Source organism: Triticum aestivum, chromosome 2B (genome assembly GCF_018294505.1).
Source record: "Triticum aestivum cultivar Chinese Spring chromosome 2B, IWGSC CS RefSeq v2.1, whole genome shotgun sequence".
In the NCBI taxonomy this organism is placed as follows: Eukaryota; Viridiplantae; Streptophyta; class Magnoliopsida; order Poales; family Poaceae; genus Triticum; species Triticum aestivum.
In genome coordinates this window covers 27,841,221-27,850,315 of record NC_057798.1, presented here as the reverse complement: position 1 = coordinate 27,850,315, position 9,095 = coordinate 27,841,221, and the positions used below count along the sequence as shown (strand labels likewise).

The window sequence follows — 9,095 nt, the reverse complement described above, 5'->3', positions numbered from 1 at the left end:
GCAACCGGAAAGAGTAAGGACTGGGACGTTTTTTCCTTTTGTCATGTCAAAGCGGAGGTGATTTTAATGGTGGCAACGGTTGGTAATTTGTTCTAACTTTGAGTATAATAACAGTAGATCTAGGATAATAGGTTGTGATTTTTTTGGCATATTAGGCTAAATGTTTCTAAATTTTGTGGGAATTTCTAGCCTATTTTATATTGTTGACCCATATTGTTCTTTTAGTATATAATAGATACACTAATTGTGTCATTGCATCACATCAATCCATGCATAAATAGAATGATAAACCTGGTGTAGCGTGTAGATAAACATAAAGATATATATGCCACTCATTATTATAGTCTCTTACATAGCAGGGTCAACAAGCCAAATATTTGGACAATGAAGTAGAAGTGATTAAACAATCAAGTTACGCATAACTTGAACTTATGATGCCCCAGAAACCATAGGCAACTATCAAATATGTATTACCACACACATGCAAAGGTACGTCCATGCAAATACATATCGATGGACATATAGCATATCTCAGTTGCTTTCCAGACGACGTCTCCTATAGTTTACCAGCACTTTCCCTTTAGGCTCTAACACGAACTTGCTCCAATCTGTCTTCGGAAAAGGAGAAGTGAGTTTGATTTCAAAATTTCTCAGCAAATGGCTCCATATAATTTTGATTTGCAAGAAAGCATAGGCCTCCCCAGGACAAGCATGGCTTCCACCGCCAAATATTGCGTACGAGAATTTACCACCAACTTTGTCCTCCTCTCTTCCAGGATGAAACCGGTATGGGTCGTACACTTCAGGGTCCTTGTAAATGTGTGACAACTTACTGGTTAGCATTACAAGATTTACTAAGGTGTCACCTTTCGGGATGCCATATTCACTTCCCTCTTTTGCCCTCACAGTGATATTCTTTTGTGTTTGGTGAATCAACCCTAGTGTTGCTGGATGCATACGTCCTGCCTCTTTGATGCAACTATGCAATGTCTCCATCTTTGACAAGACATTATAGTCTATATTGTCCTTATATTTTCTCATTATTTCCCTTTGCTCTTCCACAACAGCATCTAAAAACATTGTATGGGTCAATAGGCAAGCTCCTGTCCAGGTGGATACAATTGTGCTTGAGTGTTTTCCAGCAAATATCAATGCGATGATCATCCCGGCGACCGCCGCTTCTGTTGTACAACGGCCGTCTTTATACCTAGAGTCCATCAATTTCTGGAGCACATCTTCCTCGACACCGTCGCATGTCTTTCTTGACCTCATAATATCATAAACAATCTCTGTAAGTCTGATCCGTGCTTTGTCTCGTCGGTGGTTTGCCGGAATAGGCATATATGGGAGCATGAAACACACCAAGTTCACCCCTTCTTCGATTCCACTAAACAACGTGTAAATCTCACCGAATAGCTTTTCTCTAACCTCATTTCCAAGTAAGCATCGACTTGCGATCAACATGAGTATCTGGTTGAGCTCATCTTTCAGCTCGACTACCCCCTCTTCTCCCCCATTTTGCAAAGTAGTCCTATGGAAAATATATAGCATACATTATCACAACGTCGGCTAGTTGGATTAATATATATATATAGCAACTTAACATGCACCACGAGTTTGTCTACTCGTATAACATCGTGAAACACCATAACTTTCTAGGCAAGGCTGGTATAATGAGCGTGTTGAGCAATCGTGTACATGCTAATGAACTATATGTAACACTATTACGAAGGAAACCAATTTCTTTTGTCAATTTAATATTATTCTTTCAAGTACAATAATTTCATATGGGAACATGTTTGTATCCAGGTTTCAAAATTTCAACAATGTTTTCAAAATTTCGGTAATTTCATGGGTACCAAAATACTTGTTACCACATAACTTTATACTATATTCAAACCAAATTCAAATTTGTAGTAAATTAAACTAACTTCAGATCAAAGAGTTATAAAATAAAATTTGGATTTTATAAAAATTTACATATTGGTACCAAAATTCTAAACCCTGCCCCTACCAAATATCAGGGAAATAAATAAATACTTCAAAAGTAAAAATCTATCTAATTATTAATAACGTATCACCTTTCTTTTTATAGTTGTTTTGTTACAAGAAATGATTTTTCTGATAATTGTTGTCATTTTATTTTCATATCATTTTGCGGCAGCATCCAGATTTCTGTGTAAAATATACCGACATATAAGGACAAAGTGAAAAAAAGTATTGTCTCCATTTATTTATTTATTTATGTATTGTACCCTTCTACAAAGCAAATTTGATGTACATGGAGACTAAACTAGTTTTATCTACAGCACTTTTTCGTCAGAGTAAATTTTATTTACTCAATATGAAGCATCAATTGGATTTATCTATGGCATGTATGGAGTACTTTAAATTGTGCAGATTCTGAGATAGTTGTAGATCTATAAGAAATATAAACACTCGTTCCAGAATACATTGATTGCTTACTAGAAAGCAAGTGATCAAATTTCACTACTTTTTTCACTAACAAGCAGGTTTTTTAACTTGCAAAAAATATTAGAATTTTTAGATTGAACTGAAGACGAATTTGCAATAAAAATTTACACTACATACCTATTCTTACAAGTTCTACTTACGTATACACAATAACATTAGGGCTCAAATTTGCCCTCTTTAGACTTAGCAAAGTAAGAAGCATCATCTATTTAGAAATTGATAGAGTAACATGAAGTAGCAAACTAGGTTCCTTAATGATCATTTTTTAGCAGACAACCTGACTTCGTTGATTATATTAAACAAAGTACAGTACATTGGACAGAATAGAGTGCAACAAAAACGAAATCGGAGTCAAAGTTGCTCCCTTCAAAATTTGAAAAGTAAAAAAGAAGTCATCGATTTAGAAATGGATATAACTACTAAGCTTGCTTATTTTCTAGTACTGCATGAATTAGTTGCAACTTATGTTGAGAAATCTAATAATGTGAGGAGGCACAGTGTCTAATATATTCTTACCTCCACTTCACGAAGCATGGGGTCAACATGGCTCCTCAGTTGCGATGGCTTTAAAGCGTCAATGAAGAAGCGAGTCTCTTGCATTCGAGTGTTGTAATCTACAGCATATCCGTTCTCTAGGCCAAACATGGGCACAGTGAACTCAATCATATTGCCTTGGGAAACCTCGGACTCTGAACCTTGAAAGAAAAGACCAGAGACCTCTGGCCCAACCAAGAAGCTTATTCTTTTCCAAAGAAAACTTATTGTGAACACACTACCAAACCTGTTATACAGATAGGTCATTGTAACTTCGGGGTCCTTTGTACACAAGGTAGGTAAGAGTTTTAGGAGAGCAATGATATTGACCACAGGTGGAGGTGGTCGTACACACCCTGGATCAGAGTTAACTCTTGCATTTGCATTCTTAATGATTATTACAGTGATGAGAAAAATAGCTAGGAACAACCACATGGCGTCAATTGTCAAGCCCATGTTGCTATTGTCCGTAGTTCTGTCGGTACTGCAAAAACATGAAAATCATGAGTACGAAGTTAAATGTTTTGTTACTGCTCGATAAACTTCATGATTGTACCTTTAATAAAAAAAATGTTTTGAAGGAAAAATATAAGAGAAACTCTAGCAGAGTCGCCATATATGTGGTCGCCAAAATGCATATGGAAGCTAGCTACCTAGGCGACGCGCAAACTAAGGATCGTCATGTCTCAGCCTCCAAAATTTGGGACCCACTCATCAATGAGATATCTTTTTCCCCCAATCTCCGTTCCAGCTCCATGTGAGGAGGGGGTGATGTGAAGTTTCCTACGCGCCAAACAATTTTGTTGGATGTAGTGTGCTCCAAAATTTGGCCTCAAGACAGCAAATACGAAGACTGAGAGGTTAGATATGGAGGACGATCTATAATGCATGGACATAGCAACCCATATGGAGACTCTACTAGAGTGCACTTTTGCTCCCTAACCTCCATATTGGCAATTATTATGGAGCTCTGGAGCATATGATGACTCTGCTAGAGTTGCTCTAAGCTTGACCATAAATAGGAAACCAATTTGTGTCTCCAAGGACTTGAATACAAGTGACCAAGGCGAACTGGATAATTAAAATTTGAATGCCAATATGGTAATATTTAAGGCAATCGTTAGTTTCTAAAGTGTCATATCTACTATGCATATTGTATTGATATGTAATTTTATGCATATGGCATATTAATTTCCATAAAAGATGAACCTCTGTAAAATGAAATATGCTTAGACCAAAATATACTCACAAGTAAAAAAGGATAATGCACTAGATTTAACATATTGCCTCAATATTATAGCTTACTAAGTTCTCCCATGTTCTTTACTTTAACCACTGCACGGTCAAGTTATTTACTTTTATCCACTTTCTATTTAGTCCATCACCATTATGCCTTCATTTTGGAATCAAGTAATAACTTACGGGCACATTACTATGAACTTGTACAAAGGGCAAATGACCATTTCCTCATCTCTTCGTGGATTGATACCCTTACTTCAGAAAGTAGTAACAACTAAAATGTGCACTTGCAAGCCATCAGTTGTCTCCCTAGGGATGTGTTGATGCCCAACCCATGGTGTACAGCGGTCGTAGCGCCCAAGAGGCGTGGCACCTAACCCTGTGACAAACGATGGTGGGTGTTGGGCACGGCGACTATATCTCGCCTTAAGCGAGTCGAGAGGAAACTCTCGCCCCGACTTTTTCCTGGTCATCGTCGTTACAGGCCGGCCCATTTTCGGGCACAGTGGAAAAGAAGAAGGAAAATGGGCGCAGGAGGGATCGATCCCAGGTCACCGCGAAGATAACCAGCGCTACTAGCCAAAACGCAAGCATACAATTCATGATATTTGTAAGGACGCAATCTACTTGAAGTGAGTGTAGCCGGTTTTATCCAATTTTTTCTTATTTTGTACTTTTTTTATTTCTTTTCTTTTTTCTTCTCCATTTTTTCATTCTTGTCGCATTTGTTTCTTTGTTTTTTATGTTTTTCTATTTCTTTGGTTTTTGGTTTCTTTATTGGTTTTCATTTTTTTCTTTTTTTATTTTGTTTTTCATTGTACATTCTTATATACATGATCAAAAACAATTGAAATACTTGTTCGATATTTTTTAAATATTTGTTCAACATTTTTTAAAATACTTGTTCAACATTTGTATATACATGATCAACATTTTTTCAAATACTTGTTCCACACTTTTCAAATACTTGTTCAACCTTTTTCCAATACTTGATCAACATTTTCTCAAATACTTGTTGAACATTTTTTAAAATCCTTGTTCAACATTTTCCAAGTACTTGTTTAACATTTTTCAAATACTAGTTCAACATTTTTCAAATACTTGCTCAACATTTTTCAAATATATACATACATACACACACACACACACACACACACACACATATATATATATATATATATATATATATATATATATATATATATATATATATATATATATATATAGGACAATTTTTTCCTACTACCGGGTGTAGTTACTCCCACTTTTGTTTCATACATTCTAGGTAGTATCTATCATATGGGAGAGTATGTACGCATAGTATGTAGTATGTAAGAATGTTTAGGTAATATATATACTATTTTTGAGGTAGTATGTTGTATATTTTGAGCATACTCCTTTGTACGTACAAATATGTACGTATTTCACAAATATTATAAAAATATGGGCTCACATGCAATTTATTCACATAACTCGCTTTAGAGTATCTTAGATATAGTATGTGAACATACTAAAAATAATAAAGTAGAGTATATACTACCACATGATAGTATATGAGAAATGGGTGTAACTACACCCGGTAGTAGGATGCATTTTCCCTATATATATATATATATATATATATATATATATATATATATATATATATAGGACAAATGTTTTCTACAAGTAGTGGTAGTTACCACCACTTGCGTTTTGTATGTTGTATGTAGTATCTATTGAAACCGAAAGTATGTACGTGTAGTATGTAGTATATAATAATGATTAGGTAGTATATATACTAGTTTTTAGGTAGTATATACCATTTTTTGAGTATGCTCTTTTTTACGTACAAATATATACGTATTTCATAAATATAACAAAAACTATGGGCTAATATGCAATTTTTTCACGTAACTTGCTTTGAAATATCTTAAATATAGTATATGAACATATTTAAAATAATAAAATAGTATATATAGGACCACATGGTAGTATATTAGATATGTGGGGTAACTACCACCGGATGGTAGGATGGATTTTCCCTATATATATATATATATATATATATATATATATATATATATATATATATATATATAAGACAGGAAAAGGAGGTTGCCCCCCCCCACCTCCCCCGCGCTAGTGGGCCAGCCCAGCTCGCTCGCCCCTTCAGCAAGTAGGAAGCTAGATTCGCTGAAGGCGAGACATTGTGTTGCCCGGTGTTGGGCCCCTAGGGACACGTTGGCTAAACCCAGGACCTGTAGCCCGTGGCAGCTGAGAGCAACTAGTTGGCGAGCACTTCTTTGGGAGCCTCATAACGATCACTTGGGGTGGACCGAGAGCACGCCATTTGGCGCGCTCTCAGCCGCCGCCACGTGTCGCGCTCTAGGCGCTCCCTTCGAATTTTTTTTCTTTTCGGCACGCCTTTTTGGCTTTTTAAATGATTTTTTGGGTTTTTTTTGACTTTTTGGCTTTTCACCTGTCTTCGTTAGCTTTTGGAACAAAAATAGAAAAAAATGCGCAAAAAAACTTGTTATTTTTCTTCCGCGAGAGACATGTCATGCCTCTCGAAAACGGAAAAAAATGCACTTTCTGTTTTTTCCTTCTTCAAGAGGCATGGTTTTGCTTCCGTTAGAGGTCCGGTTATGCTATCGCGAAAGGCATGGTCATGCCTCTCGGAAACAAAAAAGACGTGTTTTCTGGGTTTTTTCTTCCGCGAGAGGCACGACCATGCCTCTCAAAAACAAAAAAAACACGTATTTTGTTTTTTTTTCTTTCGCGAGAGGCACGTTTTTGCATCCACGAGAAACACTGTTGTGCTCTCGTGAGAGGCAGGGCCGTGCCTCTTGGAAACGGAAAAAAGAATGTGTTTTCTGGTTTTTTTCCTTCCGCGAGAGGCATGGTTTTGCTTCCGCAAGAGGCACGGTTTTGCTTTCGTGAGAGCCACGGTCGTGCCTCTTTTGGAAGGGGAAAAACATGCTCTTGGTTTGGTTTTTTCGTCTGGTTTTTTGTGAAAAAATCAACAAAACCTATCAACGTGGTATCTAGTTTTGAAGATCTTAATATGAGGAATCCAATGATGAAAACAATTCGAGATTTGGATGCACGGTTTAAGAGATAAAACTTTTTGAATAAACGGATGTACAAAAAAGAAAAAACTCATAGGTTGCGACATGTGACGCGCATGCAGTGCACCACTTGTCGCAACATGAGGAGGTGGGAATGATCTTTAAAAGAAGTACTCCTTAATTAGTGATTTCGACTAAGTTGTGGACGACGTGACACAAAGCATGGACCAACAGCCCAGTAATTGCAGGGCACATTATATTACTAATAAAAGTTAGTTTCTCCTACTCAAAAAAGAAGTAAAAGTTAGTTCCTCAGAAAAACTAGTACTCCCTCCATTACTTTATATAAGGTGCATTTGTTTCATAAAAAAATCCCATAATATAAGGTGCATTTGTTCTAATTTCTCGTAATTCCGTCTTTGGCCCTCTGGAAAAAGGAAAATATCTCGCTCCGATTGCATGTTTTCTTCCAGTATAGAGAAAAAAAGAAAAGTATCTCTGTATCGATTGCATGTGTCTCTTCCTTTCCTAGCCTAAATGATTTACTTGCGGCTAATCAATGTTTTAGCCAAGGTTAATTTTGTCTTAAATTGTGTATAATTATGTGTCTTGGTCACCATGCCTAAAATAATACACCTTATATAAAGAAATGAAGGGAGTAAAAGTTAAGAAACACATTGCAGAACAGGGTGGGGGAGGGGTGAGTGGTAGATGTGAGCCTAGCGAGAATACAACAAGAAAGAGAGGAAAATACTTGAAAAATATGAAGAATAAATTTACGTGCACACAGTCACCGGCAGTGGAGCAAAACAAATGTGAACAGAAAAACTGATTTCTGCTAAGCAAAGCAATAATTTAGTGTAGACTTGGCAAGATGTAGTTATACTACAAATGCAGCACTAATGTTAAGTTCAGATGTCTAATGCAGCCAACTTTTTTGCCACAAAATGCCGCTAACTATCATAGAAATAACACAAGAGTTAACTCGTAGAGCATACCTGAACAAGAACTTCAACTCCTCGAAGTGTTATGCTTCCTGGAGTCGTTCGGTATGGCCTCCATATATTATATAGGAAGATCAAGATTCCAAAAAATAAAATCGTTTGCACGCTCGAAATCAGTCTACAGAGTAAGTTAGGCATTCATTTAGTGTCCGTTTAAGAACTGCCAACTGCCAACTACCACAGATTTGTCTTTCAAGGAAAAATATACCAGACTGAAACTTGTCGTACCAGGCTACCAGCCATTCTGTGGCGTGCATTCGTCCACGTTTATCAGCGACGCAGAGCTCGGGATTCCGAGCATGTGCTACGGACTAAAAATACTGTACTAACTTTAGTTCTTTCAAACAGTATTAGAGCATAATTGACGTGCCAACATTTGACAAATGCCAAATTTTGGCTAGTGCTTGGTTGGCTACCATGTTTACTTGCCAACCTCACAAAATGTTACCATTTGTTGGCAACTTTTGACATTGCCAATTGTTGGCTTGTCAAGTATTGGCAATGCCAAATGTTGGCATCAAACCAATTATGCTCTTGATTCATTCAAATAGAACAGTAACTACCGAAACAAAGAGAAAAAAAACTACCGAAACAAAGAGAAAATCGCACCTATAGATGACCGACTTTTATGTACTACATTAAAGTTTCATGAAAAGTTTTCTATTTTTTGTGGCAAGTCAACAAAACAAACTGAGATCATTTTCTAGCTCTTATTCTTGTACTTTTCTTGCAAAGTACAAATCAACGTATCTTCTCACAGTTATGTTTTAGAAAATTCAGAAAATTAGAGCAT

The 9,095-nt window shown here is 36.6% G+C and overlaps 1 pseudogene; it reads right to left on the bottom strand.

Moving 5' to 3' along the window:
* Positions 1-297: 297 nt before the first annotated feature.
* Positions 298-8,323, bottom strand: LOC123040113 (obtusifoliol 14-alpha demethylase-like; annotated as a pseudogene).
* Between the last annotated feature and the right edge of the window lie 772 nt (positions 8,324-9,095).